General features: G+C 40.3%; 1 protein-coding gene across 3 annotated transcripts in view; it reads left to right on the top strand.

Moving 5' to 3' along the window:
- The window catches only part of PROCR (protein C receptor), a 43,273-nt gene that overhangs the window by 11,279 nt on the left and 8,507 nt on the right, over nt 1-23,487 (top strand). Inside the window, exon 5 of one of the 3 annotated variants that reach the window (XR_009211542.1) lies at nt 3,527-3,593. The exons of the other annotated variants lie outside the window; for them this stretch is intronic. The gene's annotated coding sequence lies outside the window, so the exon portion shown is untranslated. Of the gene's footprint in view, nt 1-3,526; nt 3,594-23,487 lie in introns of those variants that run through there. 3 annotated transcript variants of the gene reach the window in all.

Below are 23,487 nucleotides of genomic sequence, written 5' to 3'. Positions count from 1 at the left end.
CATGCCCAGATAGGAAAGATAGACAGAACAGATTCAATAATGAAAGTAGGAAAAAGCAGAGTAAATTTTAGACATTTCTTAAAGAAGATACACCAGTGGCCAATAAGCACATGAAAAGATGCCCAACATCATTATAGTCATTATGGAAATGCAAATCAAAACCATGAGATACCACTTCATACCATCAAGAATGGCTATAGGAGGATGGATAGAATCAATATTGTGAAAATGACCATACTGCCAAAAGCAATCTACAAATTCACGCAATCCCCATCAAAATACCACCACCATTCTTCACAGAGTTAGAAAAAACGATTCCAAAATTCATATGGAATCAAAAAAGAGCCCACATAGCCAAAGCAAGAGTAAGCAAAAGGAACAAATCCGGAAGCATCACACTACCTGATTTCAAATTATACTATAAGGCCATAGTCACCAAAACAGCATGATACTGGTATAAAAATAGGCACATTAGACCAATGGAACAGAACAGAGAACCCAGAAATAAACCCAAATACTTATAGCCAACTGATCTTTGACAAAGCAAACAAAAACATAAAGTGGGAAAAGGACACCCTTTTCAACAAATGGTGCTGGGATAATTGGTTAGCCACATTCAGAAGAATGAAACTGGATCCTCATCTTTTACCTTATACAAAAATCAACTAAAGATGGATTAAGGGGCTGGGCGAGGTGGCTCATGTCTGTAATCCTAGCACTTTGAGAGCCCGAGGCGGGCAGATCACGAGGTCAGGAGATTGAGACCATCCTGGCTAACATGGTGAAACCCATCTCTACTAAAAATACAGAAAATTAGCCGGGTGTGGTGGTGGGCGCCTGTAGTCCCAGCTACTCAGGAGGCTGAGGCAGGAGAATGGCGTGAACCCAGGAAGTGGAGCTTGCAGTGAGCTGAGATCACGCCACTGCACTCCAGCCTGGGTGACAGAGTGAGACTGCGAGACTCCGTCTCAAAAAAGAAAAAAACACAAGATGGATTAAGGACCTAAACCTAAGACCTGAAACTATAAAATTTCTAGAAGATAACATTGGAAAAACCCTTCTAGACATTGGCTTAGCCAAAGATTTCATGACAAAAAAAGCAAAAGCAGTTGCAATATAAATAAAGGTGAATAGCTGGGACCTAATTAAACTAAAGAGCTTTTGCACGGTAAAAGGAACAGTCAGCAGAGTAAACAGACAACCCACAGAGCGGGAGAAAATCTTTACAATCGATACATCTGACAAAGGACTAATATCCAGAATCTACAATGAACTCAAACAAATCAGAAAGACAAAAAAAATCAATCCCAACAAAAAGTGGGCTAAGGAGACGAATAGACAATTCTCAAAAGAAGGTATACAAATAGCCAACAAACATATGAAAAAATGCTCAACATCACTAATGATCAGGAAAATGCAAATCAAAACCACAATGCGATACCACCTTACTCCCATAAGAATGGCCATAATCAAATAATAAAAAAATAGTAGATGTTGGCGTGGATGCAGCAATCAGGGAACACTTCTACACTGCTGGTGGGAATGTAAACTAGTACAGCTGCTATGGAAAACAGCGTGGAGATTCCTTAAAAAACTAAAAGTAGAACTACCATTTGATCCAGCAATCCCACTACTGGGTATCTACCCCGAGGAAAAGAAGTCATTATTCGAAAAAGATACTTGCACACACATGTTTGTAGCAGCACAATTCACCATTGCAAAATCATGGAACCAACCCAAATGCCCATCAATCAATGAGTGGATAAAGAAACTCTGGTATATATATATATGATGGAGTACTACTCCATAAAAGGAATGAATTAACAGCATTTGCAATGACCTGGAGGAGATTAGAGACTATTATTCTAAGTGAAGTAACTCAGGAATGGAAAACCAAACATCGTATGTTCTCACTGATACGTGGGAACTAAGCGATGAGGATGCAAAGGTATAAGAATGATACAATGGACTTTGGGGACTTGGGGCAAAGAGTGGGAGGGGGGTGAGGGATAAAAGACAACAAATATGGTGCATTGTATACCGCTTGGGTGATGGGTGCCACAAATCTCCACCAAACAACTTACTCATGTAATCAAATGCCACCTGTACCTCGATAACTTATGGAAAAATAAAATTTTTAAAAAAATGGCTATAGGAAAAAAGACAGACAATAACAAGTGTTGGCAAGAATGTGAAGAAATTGGAACCCTCATACATTGCTGGTGGCAATGGTATAGCACTTTGGAAAACAATTTGACAGTTCTTCAAAAAGTTAAACATAGAGTTATTGTGTGACCCAGCAAGTCCACTCCTAGTATATACCCAAGAAAATTGAAACATACATCCATGCAAATACTTGTACATGAATGTTCACAGCAGCATTATTCCTAATAGCCAAAAATGGTAACAATCCAAATGTCTGTTAATTGATGGAGAAACAAAATGTAGTATTTTAATACAATGGAATGTTATCTAGCCATGAAAATGAGGTACTGACACATGTTACAACATGGATGAGCCTTAAAAACATGATAAGTGGTCCGGGAGCAGTGGCTCTCGCCTGTAATCACAACACTTTGGGAGGCCGAGGCGGGTGGATCATGAGATCAGGAGTTCGAGATCAGCCTGACCAACATGGAGAAACCCTGCCTCTACTAAAAACAGAAAATTAGCCGGGCATGGTGGCGCATGCCTGTGATCCCAGCTACTCAGGAGGCTGAGGCAGGAGAATCACTTGAGCCCAGGCTGGAGTGCAATGGCGCAATCTTGGCTCACTGCAACGGCGCAATCTTGGCTCACTGCAACCTCCGCCTCCTGGGCTCAAGTGATTCTCCTGCCTCAGCCTCCTGAAAAAAAAAAAAAAAAAAAAAAAAAAGATAAGTAAAAGAAGCCAGTCACAAAGAACCAGGTATTATATGATTCAACATATGTGAAACATCCAGAATAGGCAATCTGGCCAGGTGCAGTGGCTCATGCCTGTAATCCCAGCACTTTGGGAGGCCAAGGCAGGCGGATCACAAGGTCAGGAGATCGAGACCATCCTCGCTAACATGGCGAAACCCTGTCTCTACCAAAAAAAAAGTACAAAAAATAGCTGGGCGTGGTGGTACATGCCTATAATCCCAGTTACTCGGGAGGCTAAGGCAGGAGAATGGCGTGAACCTGGGAGGCGGAGGTTGCAGTGAGTAGAGATCACGCCACTGCACTCCAGCCTGGGCAACAAAGCAAGACTCTGTCTCAAAAAAAAAAAAAGAAAAAATAGCAATAGCTGTTTAAGTCAGTGGCCTGCAAAACATGTTAACAATTAGGTCAATTCCTTCTTCGTGCTTCCTCAATCCATAGTTTGATCTATCTTCCTCCAAATCTGCTGTCACTCAGCCTGGAGTGCAGTGGTGTGATCACAGTTCACTGCAGTCTCCACCTCGCAGGCTCAAACGATCCTCCCACCTCAGCTTCCTGAGTAGCTGGGACTACAGGCATGCACCGCCAAGCCCACCTAAATTTGTTTTGTTTGTTTGTTTTGTAGAGACGGGGTTTCGCCATGTTGCCCAAGCTCGAATTCCTGAGCTCAAGTGATCCACCTACCTGGGCCTGCCAAAGTGCTGGGATTACAGGCATGAGCCACCACGCCTGGCCTGAACACGCTTATACTAATAGTGAAATAAGGTTGGGTAGCTGTAAGTGGCTTGCCCAAAGTTCCATAGTGAGGTGGTACAAGAACTGGCCCTAGAACTTGGGACTTCTGACTTTTGATCCTGAGCTATTGCTGCTACATCATTCCATGAGAGGCATTAGGAATCATAGGTTAAGGAGGTAAGGTACTACTTGGAGGGATTCTCTGAAAATTTATGCCCATGTCCAAAACAGGAGAGGTAAATAATCAGGGAAACAGTGGGATGAATAACTCTGACCTTTTAGGGAGAAGATATGATCCTCATTTTCAGGAGTTTCTACACAGGGTAAAGAGTGAATGGAAGGTTCATCTGCTTATGCTTACGTATGTGAATACGTGTTCATAGCTACATGACCTTAGATAATTCAGTGACCCTCTCTGAGAGGGAGTTTGTAATCTCTGAGATATCTAAGGTATCTCCCAGCTCTGATAACTAGGATTCTACATTCCTAAGTCCAGATGACTGACAGGACAACTGTAAAGGTCCTAGAAGTTCCATTCCTCTTTTTGGGAATGACCTCAGAATGTTTGGCTTAGGTCTGTTATGTGGCAGCCAGACTATTAGAGCTCCAGTTGGAGTTTACAAGAGAAATAAACAAATCTGAAATAAAGGTAAACAAATGACTCCCTGGCATATTCTAAAAGTATCCTTCTGGGTGACTTCACTTACTGGATTCCCCATCTTTTAATTCAGTTCCACACGTGTGCCTTGATTTTATATCTCTGCCAGGTGGCCTGAGGTTTAAGTTTTGAACCGCATTCTTTTTCCAACTCAGCCAACTGTTGCTGAGGACTGGTTTATGCAAAGAATTGTGCCAACTACTAGCAGGGATGCAAAAGTGGGTAAAACACGATCTCTGCCCAGGAACTGATAGTCTAGAAGGAGAGGCATACAAAACAGTTTATTTTAACACAGAAGGAATGAAAAGATTCAAAGTAATTATAAGCTACGTACTGAAAGAAAGAGATCTGGGAAGGCTACACAAAGGCCATAGTTTTCATCTGGGACTTGAAGAAGAGAATTACAGTAGGTGAAAAAGGGAAAGATGTTTCTCCTTTCCTAGGCTAAGATCTTTGAGGGCAGAGATTATATCTTATTTATCTCTGTGTTCCTGATACCCAACATAGTGCCTGGCACAAGGAAAGAGTCCAATACATGTGTTTTGAATCAATAAATAATGAGTGGATTCCAGACTGATATAATAGCATAAAGACAAAGTGGATAAAAGTGCACCTTATGTTTGGGGAATGCTAAATTGTCTGATGTGGTTGCTCTGAATATTGGTTATATAAGGAAATGTTATGGGAAATCAAATTTTAGTACCAGATTAAGAAGGTCATGCTAAAAAGTTATACTTAGTCTATAGGCAATAGGTAATTATTTACTCCTCTAGGGCAAAATACCCTTGTGTTGCGGGAAGTCAGGGACTCTGAATGGAGGGACCTGCCGAAGCCATGACAGAAGAACATAAACTGTGAAGATTTCATGGACATTTATCACTTCCCCAATCAATACTCTTATAATTTCCTATGCCTGTCTTTACTTTAATCTCTTAATCCCGTCATCTTCATAAGCTGAGGATGTATGTCACCTCAGGACCCTGTGATGATTGCATTAACTGCACAAGTTGTTCATAAAGCGTGTGTGTTTGAACAATATGAAATCTGGGCACCTTGAAAAAAGAACAGGATGACAGCGATGTTCAGGGAACAAGGGAGATAACCATTAGGTTTGACTGCCTGGGAGCCAGGCAGGACAGAGCCATATTTCTCTTATTACCAAAAATGGGTAAGAGAAATACAGCTGAATTCTTTCCCCAGTAAGGAATATTAATAATTAACAGCACTGGGAAAAGAATGCATTCCTGGGGGGGCCTCTAAAATGGCCACTCTGGGGGTGTCTGCCTTATGCAGTTGCAGATGGGATGAAACACACCCTGGCCTCCTGCAGCATCCCCAGACTTGCTAGGATTAGGAAATTCTAGCCTGGCAAATTCTAGTCAGACCGGTTCTCTGCTCTTGAACTCTGTTGTTTATCAATGACAATGTGTGCACAGCGGGACATGGAACTTCATTAGTAATTCTAGTTTCGCCCTGACCTTGTGATCTCGCCCTGACCTTCTGCCTTGTGATCTTTTGTTGCCCTTGAAGCATGTGATCTCTGTGACCCACACCCTATTCGTACACTCCCTCCCCTTTGAAAATTGCTAATAAAAACTTGCTGGTTTTACGGCTCAGGGGGCATCACGGAACCTGCCAGCATGTGATGTCTCCCCCGGACACCCAGCTTTAAAATTTCTCTCTTTTGTACTCTTTCCCTTTATTTCTCAGTCGAGCCGACACTTAGGGAAAATAGAAAAGAACCTACGTTGAAATATCGGGGGCTGGTTCCCCCAATACCCTTGTTCATCTTTGTATCCTTAGTATCTACAACAGTGCCAGGAATTTAGAATTTAGTCAATAAATGGCTGGATGAATGAATGAATTGAAGTTTTGAGGAAGGAAATTATTTCATCCAATCTGCACCTTACTTTACTGATCATAATCACTCACTTTTTTGTACAATTTTGTAGTCACAGAAACATTTTATTCTATTATGTCATGAAAAATTTTATTGATATGCTCAAAAAGCTTATTAGGAAAGATGGGCAGATATTATTATCATTTCCTATAGATGTTATTATTCTCATTTCCTGGCAACGTTATTATTCTTACACCCAGTAAAAAGAAACCAAAACTCTATTTCTTCTAATATCCCTTGGTATATCTGAAGGTCTGTTGTAAGTGTACCGGCATATAACGGGGTTCTCATGGGTAGCCTTAATCTTGCATCACGCTCGCTATAATCAGGATTTCTACATATCCCAAAAAATAGATCCAACTTGCAATGCAGGGATATTGTACTGATTGCTTCATGGGGATCCTGGCTCTACCATACCCCACACAGCAGAAGCTTAATCAATTCTTAAACATTTCTGTTCTTTTTCTTAAGCTTGATCTCCCTAAACATCAATGAATTTATCTCTCTTCCTTCTCTTTCCTCTCACAACCTTGCCCCCTTCTCCCACCCAAACAAACAACAAAACCCATTATTTTATTAAGCCTTTCATTTTTCAGTATGTTTATTTTTCTCAGCAAAACAAAAGTCCTGTAGTTTTTCTTATTTCCTTAAACTGGTGTTTTATTTCATCCAAATGCAAGTGAAGAGGAGATTAGATTTGGTCTGTGGAACCCAGGGAACAGATTAATGAATGAGAGGAAGTCAAAGAGAAATAAATGTTAGTTTAATGTAACTTTCTGACCCAGCAATTCAATAATGGAACTGGCTGTTTCACAAAGTAGTGAACTCCCTGTTACTGGAAGTATTTGGCATGTCAAGTCCAACTTCTGACCTCTAAAACCACATGTGACAGTCCTACGTATGTTCAAAGATGATGGTCCTGTTCTCCCAAATCTTTTCTTTTTTTTTGAGACGGAGTCTCGCTCTGTCGCTAGGCTGGAGTGCAGTGGTGTGATCTCGGCCCACTGCAACATCTGCCTCCTCTGTTAAAGTGATTCTCCTGCCTCAGCCTCCTGTGTAGCTGGGACTACAGGCATGTACCACCATACCCAGCTAATTTTCATATTTTTAGTAGAGACAGGGTTTCACCATGTTGGCCAGGATGGTCTCGATCTCTTGACCTCATGATCCGCCCGCCTCAGCATCCCAAAGTGCTGGGATTACAGGTGTGAGCCACCGCGCCCAGCAATCTTTTCTTCTCTAGGTTAAACATCCTACTTTCTTCAAGGGTTCCTTATTTGACGTGCATTTCAGTAACCTGCTATTGTTCTTCTGGACTTGTTACAATTTGTCAATTTCTCATGCATTTATTTAAAAAAATTTATTGAGTCGGGTCACTAGAATTACTAAATAAGAAAAAGAAAATTATTGAGTGACTTCTATGGTTCAGACGCTGTTTTAGGACGTGGGAATAGAGAAACATAGCAGAGAACAAAACAAAGTCTGTCTTAGAAGCTACAGTTTACTGGGAGGGACAGACCCTAAACAAATAATTTTTTTTTAATGTCAGAGATAATAAGTAGGAAATAGGTAGAAAAATAAGGGAGGTTGAAGGGAGAATAACTGAGTTGCTGTTTTAGACAGAGTAATCAGGGCAGGCCTCTGGAATAAGATAACAGTTGAGCGGAGATATGAAGGAAGTGCAAGAGTGGCCAAGGGAAGAACAAGCCAATTTAGATAGACAGAACAAGTACAAAAGCCCTGAGGAGTAAGCTTGGTTTATTGCATGAACAAGGAGGCCAGTTTATTTGAAGTGGTACAGGCAAAGAGGAGGGAAAGAGCAGGAGGCAAATAACCGAGGGCCTAATACGCCAATTATCTGTACTTTGCTATTTGTTCTGAGTGAGATGGAAAGCCATTGGAGGCTTTTGAGAAGAGGACTGACATGATTTGACTTGCATGTGAAAAGCATCACTATGACTACCATGGGGGGAAACAAAGTTTAAAAGGCAAAGAAATACTCAGGGAGCTCCAAGGATACTCGTAAATTCCTGTTAGGAGGCAATAATATGGGTGAAAAATGATGGTGGCAAGGACCAGGGTGATACCACTACTTACCCATCAGAATAGTTAGAAAGAAAAAGACAAACAAGGAAGGAAAGAAAAGACAGTATTGAGAAGGATACAGGCCAATTAGAACTTTCCTACATTGCTGTTGGTAAGGTAAATTGGTATGAAACAACCACTGTTTGGAAAACTGCAGTATCTACTAAAGTTGAACATCTGCCTCCTAGGCATATGCCTAACAGAAACGTTTACCTATGTTCACTGAAAGACATATACAAGATTAGTCATAGCTGTAAGAATTAAAGAAAGAGGAGAAAAACACGAAGGGCGGCTCGACAGTCAACAGGGACAGGTTTATTTTGAATAAACTTGGGTGGGGCAGCTGGCCAAGTTAGGTCAGAGTCACACTCTCTTACAGACTAAGTGTTTTTAAGGATTCAGTGTGGGAGAATTTATCAGAGGCTTGGACTGCTTCTGTCTTTCTTTGTTGTGCTTATCTGGGAGGGAGAGTTGTGTGTCTGTTCCCATACATCTTTCTGCAGCTGCAGGCAAATCCCCCGGGTTGCTTTTGGCTTCCCTATCTTAGTGCACCTGAAGGGAAAGGAATGTGCTTATTAGGGCCTACTGTTTTACTGGGGGCCATTGTATGAGGGTGAAGTTTGGCAGTTACCCAGGAGACTTTCCCCCCACCTCCCTCTGTACCCAAGCTGTCTTATCTGTGTTTTACTGTCTGCTCTTTCTGTCTATTTGTACTTAGAAGAGAGTGATTTCCTTGAAATGCATGAGGCTAGAAAGGGAGCTGGAACTTAAAGTGGCGGTGTTTGTCCAAGATGACGGTGCTCCTGCTCTGTCAATAGCAGTATTCTTTGTAATATTCCCAACTAAAAAGTACCCAAACACCATCAAGAATAGAATAATGAAGGCCGGGCACGGTGGCTCATGCTTGTAATCCCAGCACTTTGGGAGGCCAACGCGGGCGGATCACGAGGTCAGGAGATCGAGACCACGGTGAAACCCATCTCTACTAAAAATACAAAAAATTAGCCGGGCGTGGTGGCGGGCACCTGTAGTCCCAGCTACTTGGAGAGGCTGAGGCAGGAGAATGGCGTGAACCCGGGAGGTGGAGCTTGCAGTGAGCCGAGATTGCGCCACTGCACTCCAGCCTGGGCGACAGAACGAGACTCCTTCTCAAAAAAAAAAAAAGAATAGAATAATGAAACAAATTATACTATATTTACATAATGGAATATACAACAATGAAAATGGAAGAACTTAAACTACACATCTTAATATAAATGCATGTCACAAATATACTATTGATCAAAAGAAGCCAAACACAAAAAAAGTATAAACTATATGATTACATTTATATAAATTTCAAAGACACACAGAACTAACCTGTGGTGTTAGAAGCCAGGATATTGGTTACCTTTGAGAAGCTAATGATTAGAAGGGAGACATGAGGGCTTCTGAGGCAATGCCCTGTTTCTTTCTTTTTTTTTTTGGAGACAAAGTCTTGCTCTGTCACCAGGCTGGAGTGCAGTGGCGCAATCTCGGCTCACTGCAACCTCCACCTCCCAGGTTCAAGCCATTCTCCTGCCTCAGCCTCTCGAGTAGCTGGGCCTACAGGCGCCCGCCACCACACCCAGCTAATCTTTGTATTTTTAGTAGAGACAGGGTTTCACTGTGTTGGCCAGGATGGTCTTGATCTCTTGACCTCGTGATCTGCCTGTCTCAGCCTCCCAGAGTGCTGGGATTGCAGGCGTGAGCCTACGCACCTGGCCTGCCCTGTTTCTTAATCTGGATGCTGGCTATATCGATATATGCTCATTTTGTGAACATTCACTAAGTTGTACATTTATAATTTGAGCACTTTCCTGTATCAGTGTTATGCCTCAATAAAGTTTACATTACAAATGACTCAGAGGTTTTGATCTGTGCAACTGGAGGCTATAATTGACATTTATTGAAATGGGGAAGCTATAGAAGAAGCAGGTTTTGGTGGGAAATGCATTCATTATGTACATACTACATTTGATATTTATTAGACATCCAAGTTGAAATGCTGATAGAATGCAGTTGGTATACAAGTCTGCAGTTGAGGGAAATGTCTAGGCTGAAGACCTAAATTTGAGAGCTCACTATATAGATAACATGTAAACTCAAAAAGCTGGATGGGATCACCTAAGGAATAGTCTAGACAGAGAAAACGTTCAAGTACTAAACCCTGAGGACGCCCCAACATTTAAAGGCTGGAAATTGAGGAGAAACCAGTAAAGAAAACTGAGTAGCCGGTGAGGTATGATGAGAGCTGAGAGAGTGGAATCTCAGAAGCCAGGTGAAAAAAGTGTTCTAAGGAGGAAGTAACCACTGTAACAGATATAACAGATAGTGGAATAAGGTAAGGACTGATAATCGGTTATTGATGGAGATTACTGGTGACCTTGATAAACAGCAGTTTTGGTGGTGTGGTAGGGACAAAAGCCTAATTAGAATGAGCTAAAGAAACAAACTAATTTGAGACAGTGACTAGAAATAACTCTTTGGAGGAGTTTGGTTTGTTTTACAGAAGAACAGAGAAGATATTTAAAAATATATTAATTAAGGATATTAAGAAGTGTTGGGTTAAGTAAGGAGGCTTATGGGATCAAGAAAACTTTTTTCTCTTAATAAGGTAGATAATATAGTATGTTTGTACACTTATAGGGATAATCAATAGACAGGGAAAATTTGATGACACAGAAAAGAGAGGGCAGTGGCTGGAGTGATGTCCTGGAGCAGGACATAAAAGAGGTTAGACTCCAAGGCACAAATGGAGACACCGACTTAGCTAAGAGCATGGACAGTTCCTCTAGGGAGGAAAGAGCTAGAGAAAGGGATCCCTTAAATCTGTGCATGAGCCAAGAGAAATTGCAAGCTCACTACCAACCTGCACATGTGCTTGGTAAAAAGAAAGCTTGGTAATGGCTTTGTAACTCAACTGTAATATAAATCACCATCTGACTGTCAGACTAACCCGAGTAGTATGTGGTAGATTCAAACAGCCTGGCAAAGATTCTGAAAATGAACTGACATTGCAACCACCACCCACACAGCAGGTGAGACAAAACTTGTAGTCTGAACCTAATTGAGTTAATTGCCTGCTAAAATAAAATAATCACCATCCAGATAATTTAAACAGGACTCAGAGTCCCACAATCTAACACTCAAGATGGGCAAGATACAATCCAAAATTACTTAACATACCAAGAACCAAGAAACTGATAAATGTTTAAGGGAAAAGAAAACAAATAGATGTTAATCCACAAATTATTTAGATGTTAGAATTATCTGACAAAATCTTTAAAGTAGCTATTATAACCATCCCCCATGAGGTAAAAGTTAAACATCCTTGAAATAAATAGAAATGTAGAAGTTCTTAGCAGAGAAATAGAAATTATGAAAAAGAACCAAATAGAAATTATGTGAAGTAAAATATTTGCTGCAGAACTCAGTAGTAGAATGGAGATAACGGATGAATGAATGAGTGAATTTGAAGATAGATCAATATAAATTATTCAATATAAAGATCATAGAGAAAAAAATATTTTAAAAATGAACAGTCTACAGATATACCATCCTGAATGCACCTAATCTTGTCTAATTTTTGAAGCTAGGCAGGGTCAGGCCTGGTTAGGATTTGGAGTGAGACCACCTGGGAATACTGGGTAAGGTAGGCTGTCGATTAAAAAAAAAATTTTAAAACAGACACCTACTATGTACCTATAAAATTTTTTAATAAAAAATTCAAAAAGTAAATGAGAATAAATAAGAATAAAGCATGTGATGTTGGCCAGGAGTGGTGGCTCACACTTGTAATCCCAGCACTTTGGGAGGCCAAGGTGGGTGGATCATCTGAGGTCATGAGTTTGAGACCAGCCTGGTCAACATCATGAAACCCCACCTCTACTAAAAACACAAAAATTAGCCAGGTGTGGTGGTGTTCGTCTATAATCCCAGCTACTCGGGAGGCTGAGGCAGGAGAATCACTTGAACTGAGGAGGCAGAGATTGCAGTGACCTAAGATTACGCCATTGCACTCTAGCTTGGGTGACAGAGCAAGAGTCTGTCTCAAAAAAAAAAAAAAAGGAAAAGAAAAGGAAGGAAAGAAGAAAGAAAGAAAGAGAGAAAGAAAGAAAGAGAAAGAAAGAAAGAAAGAAAGAAAAGAAAGAAAGAAGAAAGAAAGAAAGAAAGAAAGAAAGAGAAAGAAAGATGACGTTTTAGATATATGTTAAAAATAGTCCAGGCACAGTGGCTCATGCCTGTAAGCTCAGCACTTTGGGAGGCGGAGGTGAGCAGACTGCCTGAGCTCAGGAGTTCAAGACCAGCCTGGGCAACATGGTGAGACTCTATCTCTACTAAAAATACAAAAAATTAGCAGGGTGTGGTAGCATGCACCTGTAGTCCCAGCTACTCAGGAGGCTGAGGCAGGAGAATTGCTTGAACCCAGGAGGCAGAGGTTGCAGTGAGCCAGGTTCGGGCCACTGCACTCCAGCCTGGGCAACAGAGTGAGACTGCCTCCAAAAAAAAAAAAAAATTAACAGAGCCTCACATACCTGTGGAAAAATATCAAAAGGTCTAATATTTGTGTCATCAATATTTCTGAAATAGAGGAGAAAGAGACTGAAGTGGAAAAGTATTTGAAGAAATGATGGCTGAAAACCATAAATTTGGTTAAAGATATAAATTTACAGAATTGAAAATCTCAGTGAACCCCAAAAGGATAAAAGCAATGAAAACCCCACCCACCCTAATCAAACTTCTGAAAACCAAATATTAGGAAAAAAATTTTAAGAGTAGCCACCAAAAACTGATGCGTTACATATGGGGAAACAATAATTCTTATGACTGCAGATTTTCATCAGAGACCATGGAAGCCAGAAGACAATGGAGTAACACCTGTAAAGTGCTGAAAGAAATTGTCAGCTTGAAATTTTCTATCTAGTGAATACTCCCTTTGAGAATAAAAGTGAAATAAAAACATTCTCAGATAAAGAAAGCCTAAAAGAATTTGTCTCCAGAACACCTGCTCTGAAAGAAATGCTAATAGAAGCCAAAGTGAAATAATACCAAAAGGAAACTTGGAAGTACAGAAATGAAGGAAGAGCAACAGAATTGGTACATATCTGGATAAAGATAGGTTATTTTTCTCTCCTTACATAAAGTTATTTATGATCATTGAAAGAAAAAATTATAACACAGTCTAGGAGAGTTTCAATGTATGTAGATGTCATGGATAGGACAATTATAAATAACAAGGGGAGGGTAAAGGGACTCATATACAGGCATACCTCATTTTATTCATTTTATCGTGTTTTGTAGATATTGTGATTTTAGATTGAAGGTTTGTGGGGAAAGTCTATCAGTGCCATTTTTCCAACAGTATATGTTCACTTCCTGTCTCTTGTGTCACATTCTGGTAATTCTTGCAATATTTCAAACTTTTTTTTTCTTTTGTAGAGACAAGGTCTCACTATGTTGACCAGGCTGGTCTTGAGCTCCTGGCCTCAAGTGATCCTCCGACCTTGGCCTCCCAAAGTGCTAGGATTACAGACGTGAGCCATTGAACTCAGCCCAAACTTTTTCATTATTATTATATCTGATGTGGTGGTCTGTGATCAGTGATCTTGGATGTTACTATTGTAATTGTTTTGGGGTGTCACAAATCACACCTATATAAGATGGCAAACCTATAGTTGATAAATGTAGTATGTGTCTGGCTGCTCCACTGATCAGCTGTTCCCTCACCTTTCTCCCTCTTCTTGGCCCTCCTTATTCTGTGAGGGAAAATGCATTGAAATTAGGCCAATGAATAACCCTACAATGGCCTCTAAATGTTCAAGTGACAAGAAGAGTCATGGCCAGGTGTGGTGGCTCACGCCTGTAATCCCAGCACTTTGGGAGGCCGAGGTGGGAGGATCACAAGGTCAGGAGTTCGAGACCAGCCTGGCCAATACGGTGAAATCCCATCTCTACTAAAAATACAAAAATTAGCCTGGCATGGTGGTGGGTGCCTGTAATCCCAGCTACTCAGGAGGCTGAGGCAGGAGAATTGCTTGAACCCAGGAGGCAGAGGTTACAGTGAGCCGAGATCGTGCCACTGCACTCCAGTCTGGGGGACAGAGCAAGACTCCATCTCAAAAAAAAAAAGAAGAGTCACATACACCTCTCACTTTAAATCAAAACCATAATATGATTACGCTTAGTGAGGAATGTATGTCAAAAGACTAGATAGGTCAAAAGCTAGGCCTCTTACACCAAATGGTTAGCCAAGTTGTAAATGCAAAGTAGAAGTTCTCAAAGAAAATTAAGGCTGGGCACAGTGGCTCATGCCTGTAATCCCAGCACTTTGGGAGGCCGAGGCGGGTGGATCACGAAGTCAGGAGATTGAGACCATCCTGGCTAACACGGTGAAACCCCATCTCTACTAAAAAAAAAAATACAAAAAATTAGCCGGGCATAGTAGCGGGTGCCTGCAGTCCATGCTACTCTGGAGGCTGAGGCAGGAGAATAGCGTGAACCTGGGGGGCAGAGCTTACAGTGAGCCGAGATTGCGCCACTGCACTCCAGCCTGGGCGACAGAGTGAGACTCTGTGTCAAAAAAAAAAAAAGAAAGAAAATTAAAGTGTTACTCCGGTGAACACATGAACAATAAAGTGAAACAGCCTTAATGCTTATATGGAGAAAGTTTTAGAGGTCTGGATAGAAGATTAAACAAGCCACAACATTCTCTTAAGCCAAAACCTAATCTAGAGCAAATCCCTAATTCTCTTTAATTTTATGAAGGCTGAGAGAGGTGAGGAAGTTGCAGAAGAAAAGTTTGAAGGTAGCATAAACTGGCTCCTGAGGTTTAGGGAAAGAAGCCATCTCCAGAACATAAAAGTACAAGGTGAAGCAGCAAGTGCTGATGTAGAAGCTGCAGCAAGTTCTACAGAAGATCTAGCTAAGATCACTGATGACATTTTCCATGTAGGCAAAAATGTTGGAAGAAATCCATCGAGGACTTTTTTTTTTTTTTGAGATGGAGTCTCACTCTGTGGTGCAATCTTGGCTCACTGCAACCTCTACATGCTGGGTTCAAGCAATTTTCCTGCCTCAGCCTCCCAAGTAGTTAGGACTACAGGTGTACACCACCATGCCTGCCTAATTTTTTGTGTTTTTAGTAGAGATGGAGTTTCACCATGCTGACCAGGCTGGTCTCGAACTCCTGACCTCATGATCTGCCTGCCTCATGCTCCCAAAGTGCTGGGATTACAGGCATGAGCCACTGCACCCAGCCAGCCATCTAGGACTTTTATAGCTAGAGATAACTCATTGCCTGGATTCAAAGCTTCAAAGGACAGGCTAACTCTCTTATTAGGGGATAATGCAGCTGGTGATTTGAAGTTGAAGCCAATGTCTATGTACCATTATGAAAATCCTAGGGCCATTAAGAATGACGTGAATTCTCTGCCTATGCTCCATAAATGGAAAAACAAAGCCTGGATGACAGCATATCTGTCATCTGACAGCATGGTTTACTGGATATTTTAAGCCCACTGTTGAGACCTACTGCTCAAGAAAAAAGATTCCTTTCAAAATATTACTGCTCATTGGCAATGCACGTGGTCACCCAAGAGCCCTGATGGAGATGTACAAGGAGATTAAGGTTGTTTTCATGCTTGCTAACACATCATTCATTCTGCAGTCCATGGATCAAGGAGTAACTTCGATTTTCAAGTCTTATTTAAGAAATACAGGCCGGGTGCAGTGGCTCACGCCTGTAATCCCAGCACTTTGAGAGGCTGAGGTGGGCAGATCACAGAGTCAGGAGTTCAAGAGCAGCCTGGCCAGCATAGCGAAACCCTGTTTCTAATAAAAATGCAGAAATTGGCCGGACATGGTGGCGGGCGCCTGTAGTCCCAGCTACTTGGGAGGCTGAACAGGAGAATCACTTGAACCTGGGAGTCAGAGGTTGCAGTGAGCCGAGATCACGCCACTGCACTCCAGCCTGGGCAACATAGTGAGACTCTGTCTCAAAAAAAAAAAACAACATTTCATAGGCTAGAGCTGCCATAGATAGTGATTTCTCTGATTGATCTGGGCAAAGTAAACAAAAAGCCTTCTGGAAATGATTCACCATTCTAAATGTCATTAAGAACAGTTGTGATTCACAGGAGGAGGTTAAAAATATAAACATTAACAGAAATTTGGAGGAAGTTGATTCCAACCCTCATGAATGACTTTGAGAGGTTCAAATCTTCAGTGGAGGAAGGAACTGCTGATGTAGTGGAAATAGCAAGATAACTAGAATTAAAAGTGAAGCCTGCAAATGTGACTGAATTATGTAATCTCATGATAAGACTTTAATTAATGAGGAGTTGCTTCTTCTGGATGAGCAAAGAAATTGGTTTGTCAAGATAGAATCTACTCTTGTTGAAGATACTGTAAACATTGTTGAAATGACAACAAAGGATTTAGAATATTACATAAACTTAGTTGATAAAGAAGCAGCCAGAATTGAGAGGATTGACTCCACTTTTGAAAGAAGTTCTACTGTGGGTAAAATGCTATCAAACACCATCACATGCTACAGAGAAATATTTTGTGGAAGGAAGAGTCAAATGATATGCAAAACTTTATTGTTGTCTTATTTTAAGAAATTGCCACAGCCACTCCAATCTTCAGCAAGCACCACCCTTATTAGTCAGTAAACACCAACACTGAGGCGAGAACCTCCCCCAGAAAAAAGATGATGACTCACGGAAGGCTCTGACGATTGTTTGCATTTTTAAGCAACAAAGTACTTTTTAACTAAGGTATTTACATTTTAGACATAATGTCATTGCATAACATTGTACGCAATGTCTAATGTTATTAGACATAATGTTATTGCACATTTATTAGACTATAATATAGTATAAACATAACTTTAATTTATTATTGTTTTTCTTTTTAGACGAACTCTTGGGCGTGATAGTGTGTGCCTGTAATCTCAACTACTCAGGAGGCTAAGGCAGGAGAATTGCTTGAACCCAGGAGGTGGAGGTTGCAGTGAGCCGAGATCACACCACTGCACTCCAGCCTGGGTAACAGAACAAGAGTCTGTCTCAAAAAAAAAAAAAAAAAAAAAAAGAAAAAAGAAAAAAAGAAAACTCTCAAATATTTGGAAATTGTTAATATACTTCTAAATAACCCATGGGTCAGAGAGAAAATCTTAAAGTAAATCAGAAAATATTTGAACTGACTGAACATCAAAACAAAACATATCAAAATTTATGGGTTGCAGCTAAAGCAGTGTGTACAGGAACATTTATAGCTTTACATGCCTATAATAGAAAAAAGAAAAGCCTCAAATCATACTCTAAGCTTCTACCTTAAGAAACGAGAGAAAGAAAAAATTAAACCTAAATCAAGCAGAAGAAAAAGAAATTAGAAAAGCAGAATTCAATGAAATTGAAAACAGAAAAAAATAGAGAACAATCAATAAAACCAAAAGCTTTGAAAAGGTGTACAGAATTCATAAACTTTTTGACAGACTTACCAAGGAAAAGAAAGAGAGAAGACATAAATTACTAATATCAAGAATGAAAGAGGGGATGTCACTTCAGACCCTCCAGATATTAAAAGGATAATAAGAGAATATTACAAACAACTCTATGCTCATAAATTTGACAACTTAGATGAAATGGACCAATTTCTTGAAAGACACAAATTACCTAAACTCAGTCCAGAAGAAATAGATAAGAGAAATAGTCCTAAATGTACTAAAGAAAATTGAATTCATAGTTTAAAACCTTCCAATGTAGAGAAGAAAACTCCAGGCCCAGATGGTTTCTTTTCCTTCCTTCCTTCCTTCCTTCCTTCCTTCCTTCCTTCCTTCCTTCCTTCCTTCCTTTCCTCCCCTCCTTCCTTCCTTTCCTCCCTCCCTCCTTCCTTCCTTCCTTCCTTCTCTCTTTTCTTTCCTTTTCTCTTTTCTTTTCTTTCCTTTTCTTTCTTTTCCTTTTGGCAGGGACTCACTCCTGTTATTCAGGCTGGAGTACAGTGGTGCAATCACAGCTCACTGCAGCCAAGACTTCCACACCCAGCTAATTTTTTTTTGTATTTTTAGTAGAGATGGGTTTTCACCATGTTGCCCAGGCTGGTCTCGAACTCCTGGCTCAAGCAATCCGCCTGCGTTGGCTTCCCAAAGTGCTGGGATTACAGGGATGAGCCATCATGCCTGGCCCCCAGATGGTTTCACTGGGAAATTCTACCAAACGTTAAAGAAAGAAATAGTATCAATTCCACACAAACTCTTCCAGAAAAATCAAAAAAACTTAGCTCATTTTATGAGGCCAGCATGGTCCCAATGCCAAAATTTGAAAAAGATAACAAGAAAACTATAGAACAATACTTCACATGAACATATACCCCAAAACTTCAACAAACTATAAACTATTAGCAAATAGAATCCAGAAATATATATATATATATATATTTAAAAAATTATACTTCACTACTATGTGGAGTTTATCCCAGGTAATTTAATGCTGCTGTAACATTCAAAAATAGCCAGGCATTGGTGGCTCATGCCTGTAATCCCAGCACTTTGGGAGGGTGAAGCGGGCAGATCACCTGAGGTCAGGAGTTTGAGACCAGCCTGGCCAACATGGTGAAACCCCGTCTCTACTAAAAATACAAAAATTAGCCGGACGTGGTGGTGTGCGCTGGTAGTCCCAGCTGCTTGGGAGGCTGAGGCAGGAGAATTGCTTGAACCCGGGAGGTGGAGGTTGCAGTGAGGTGAGATCGCACCACTGCACTCCAGCTTGGGGGACAGAGCAAGACTCCATCTCAATAATAATAATAATAATTAATAAATGAGCATAATTCACTATATTAGCAGACTAAGGAAGAAAAAAACACATGATAATCCTAATTGATGAAGAAAATGCATTAACAAAATTTAAAACCCATTCATGATTAAAAAAAAAATCTCTCACAAACTAGAGAAGGAAACTTCTCTAGTTTTAGATTAAACTTCGTTGAGCTAAAAAATATATATATATACTGGCCGGGCGCGGTGGCTCATGCCTATAATCCCAGCACTTTGGGAGGCCAAGGCGGGCTGATCACCTGAGGTCGAGAGTTCAAGACCAACCTTACCAACATGGAGAAACCCCATCTTCACTAAAAATACAAAATTAGCCAGGTGTGGTGGTGCATGCCTGTAATCCCGGCTACTTGGGAGGCTGAGGCAGGAGAATTGCTTGAACCTGGGAGGTGGAGGTTGCGGTGCACCAAGATCACGCCATTACACTCCAGCCAACAAGAGCAAAACTCTAAATATATATATATGGATATATACACACATATATATGTACATATATATACATACATATGTACATATATATATACACACACACAAAATGAGCATCATACTTAATGGTGAAAAACTGAATATTTTCTCCCTAAGATTGGGAACATGGCAAAGATGTTCACTCTCAACGCTTTTATTCAACATCATCCAAAAAGTTCTAACCAGTGCAAAAAGGTAAGAGGAAAGAAAGAAAAAAAAAGAAAACCGTAAGGATTGGAAATAAAGAAATAAAATTATCCCTGTTAGTAGCTAACATGATGTTCTATGTAGAAAATCCTATTAAATCTGTGAATAGGCTTACAGAACTAATTAATGAGTTTAGCAAAGTCATGGGACACAGTCATAATATTTTAAAAAAACTGTATTTCTATATACCGGTAATGAAGCAATTGGAAAACAAAATTAAACATCATTTACAGTAGCTTCAAAATAGTGAAATACTTTAAGGATAAATTTAACAAAATATGTGCAGAATCTTTATGCTGAAAACTACAAAACACTGATGAAATAAATAAAGGAAAAGCTAAATAAATGGAGAGATATAACATGTTTACTGACTGGAAGGCTCAATTTTGTTGAGATGTCAGCTCTTCCCCAGTTGATATAAAGATTCACACAATCCCGATAAAAATTCTAGCAGGATTTTTTTTGTAGATATCAACAGGTTGATTCTAAAATTTACACAGAAAGGCAAAGGAACTGGAAAGCTAAAACAATTTTGGAAAGGTAGAACAACATTGGAGAACTCACACGATCTGATTTCAAGACATACTATACTTCTACACTAATAAAGAACTATAGTCTCGGCAAGAGGATAGACACATAGATCAGTAGAATAGAGTCCAGAAACACAGTGACACCAAAATGGCCTATTGATTTTTTTACAAAGGTGCAAAGGCAGTTCAATGGAGAAAGGTTTTCTTTTTAAGAAATGATGCTGGATGGGCTGGGTGCGGTGGCTCGCGCCTGTAATCCCAGCACTTTGGGAGGCCGAGGTGGGCGGATTACCTCAGGTCAGGAGTTCGAAACCAGCCTGGCTAACATGGTGAAGCTGTCTCTACTAAAAACACAAAAATTAGCCGGGCATGGTAGCGCATGCTTGTAATCCCAGCTACTCTGGAGGCTGAGGCAGGAGAATTGTTTGAACCCAGGAGGCGGAAGTTGCAGTGAGCCGAGATGGCGCCATCACACTCCAGCCTGGACAACGAAGCAAGACTCCATCTCAAAAAAAAAAAAAAAAAAAGAAATGATGCTGGAATAATGGGACATTCATATGCAAAAATGTAAACCTTGACCTATACCACATACCTTCTATTTAAAAAATTTAGTTGAAATGGATCATATACCTAAATATAAACTCATGAAACTTTTAGAAAAAAGCATAGGAGAAAAACCTTTGTCACTTTGGGTTAGGCAGAGTTCTTAGATGCAACATTAAAGCACAATTCATACAAGGAAAATTTAATAAATTAGATTTCATCAAAGCTAATTTTTTTTCGTCAAAAGGCATTGACAAGCAACAACCTCAGAGAAAATATTTGCAAATCACATTTCTTTTTTTTTTTTTCTCACTCTTGTCGCCCAGGCTGGAGTGCAGTGGCACAATTTCGGCTCACTGCAACCTCTGCCTCCTGGGTTCAAGTGATTCTCCTGCCTCAGCCTCCCCAGTAGCTGAAATTACAGGTGCCCGCCACCACACGTGGCTAATTTTTGTATTTTTAGTAGAGATGGGGTTTCACCGTGTTGGTCAGGCTGGTCTTGAACTCCTGACCTCAGGTGATCCCCCCCACCCCAGCCTCCCAAAGTGCTGGGATTACAGCTGTGAGCCACCGCACTTGACTGCAAATCACATTTCTAACAAAGGACTTGAATCCAGAATTTATTTTTTAACATCTTTTTAAATTTTTATTTTATTTTATTTTTGGTAGAGACAGGATTTTTGTATGTTGCCCAGGCTGGTCTCAAACTTCTGACCTCAAGTGATCCTCCTGCTCAGCCTCCCAAAGCACTAGGACTACAGGCATGAGCCACTATGCCTGGCCTAGAATTTATAAAGAACCCTCAGCAGGGCGTGGTGGCTCATGCCTGTAATCCCAGCCCTTTGGGAGGCTGAGGCAGGTGGATCATGAGGTCAGGAGTTCAAGACCAGCCTGGCCAACATAGTGAAACCTCGTCTCTACTAAAAATACAAAAAAATTAGCCAGGCATGGTGGCGGGCACCTGTAATCCCAGCTACTCAGGAGAATGAGGCAGGACAACCACTTGAACCCAGGAGGCGGAGGTTGCAGTGAGCCAAGATGGCGTCACTGCAGTCCAGCCTGGGCAACAGTGCGAGACTCTGTCCCAAAAAAAAAAAAAAAAAAAAAAAAAAAACCTCTCAAAACTCAGAAATAAGAAAACAAACAATTTTTTAAAAAGGCAAAAGTTTTGAACAGGCATCTCACCAGAGAAGATATATGGATGGCAAATAAATATTTGAAAATATACTCAACATCATTTGTTGGTAGGGAATTGCAAATTAAAACCACAGTAAGGTATGTCTATACATTTATTGAAATTGAAAAAAATCCCTGACAATACCAATTGTTGGTGAGAAGGCAGAACAACTGCCACTCTCACATATTGCTGGTGGGAATACAAAATGATACAGCCCCTCTAGGTTTCTTATGAAGTTAAACACACACTTACCATAGGCTCCAACAATCCCTCCTAGAAATTAGCCCAAGTAAAATGAAAATTTATGTTCACACCAAAACCTGTATGTGAATGTTTACAGAAGCTTTATTCATAATTGCCAAAACTAGAAACAACCTAATATTCCTCAACTGGGAAGTGGAGTAACAAACTGTGGTATATCCATACAATAGAATACTACTCAGCAATGAAAAGGAATTAACTATTGATACATGCAACAACATGGATGAATCTTAAATCCATTATGCCAAGTGAAAGAAGCCAAATTCAGAATATGACATATTGTATGGTTCCATTTTATACGACAGTCTGGAAAAGAAAAAACTATAGGACAAGAGAACATATCAGTGTTGCCAGGGCTTAAGGGTAGGGAAGGCTTTGACCACAAAGGGGTAACAAAAGGGAATTTGGGAAGGTGATTAACTTTTATTTTTTTGTTTGTGTGTGGTGGTGTTTACATAATTATTTGCATTTGTCAAAACTCACAGAACTCTACACCAAAATGTAAATTTTACTGAATGTAAATTACAATTAAATTATATGTATGCATATCTATTATGTGTATGTGTGTGTGTATATATATATATATATATATATATATATGAACATTTTTAAAAGCTTTTTCCCCTCATATTACTAGCAAGTCACATCTCACAGATTTTGTATTTGTACAATTATTCTTTCTTGAGCCTGAACTTAGTTAGGACTGTTTTTTTTGTTTGTTTGTTTGTTTGTTTTGAGATGGAGTCTCACTCTGTTGCCCAGGCTGGAGTACAGTGGTGTGATCTCGGCTCACTGCAACCTCTGCCTCCCAAGTTCAAGTGATTCTCTGGCCTCAGCCTCGCGAGTAGCTGAGACTACAGGCGCTCACCACCACACCTGGCTAATTTTCATATTTTTAGTAGAGACGGGGTTTCTCCATGTTGGTCAGGCTGGTCTCAAACTCCTGACCTCAGGTGATCCGCCTGCCTTGGCCTCCCAAAGTGCTGGGATTACAGGTGTGAGCCACCACACCCGGCCAAGTTAGGACTGTCTTCATCTCTGTTAACCTTCCATTTCCTCTCCTTCCACAAAACCTAAACTTTATTATTATTTGAAACTTATAATTTTTGAGTAAGTTATTCCTTCTGTCTCAAGAAGGTCCAATTCCTGTTATTGAGGTAAAATAATACACTA

Source organism: Hylobates moloch, unplaced genomic scaffold (assembly GCF_009828535.3).
Source record: "Hylobates moloch isolate HMO894 unplaced genomic scaffold, HMol_V3 SCAFFOLD_21, whole genome shotgun sequence".
Lineage (NCBI taxonomy): Eukaryota > Metazoa > Chordata > Mammalia > Primates > Hylobatidae > Hylobates > Hylobates moloch.
This window is presented reverse-complemented; position numbering and strand designations above follow the sequence as displayed.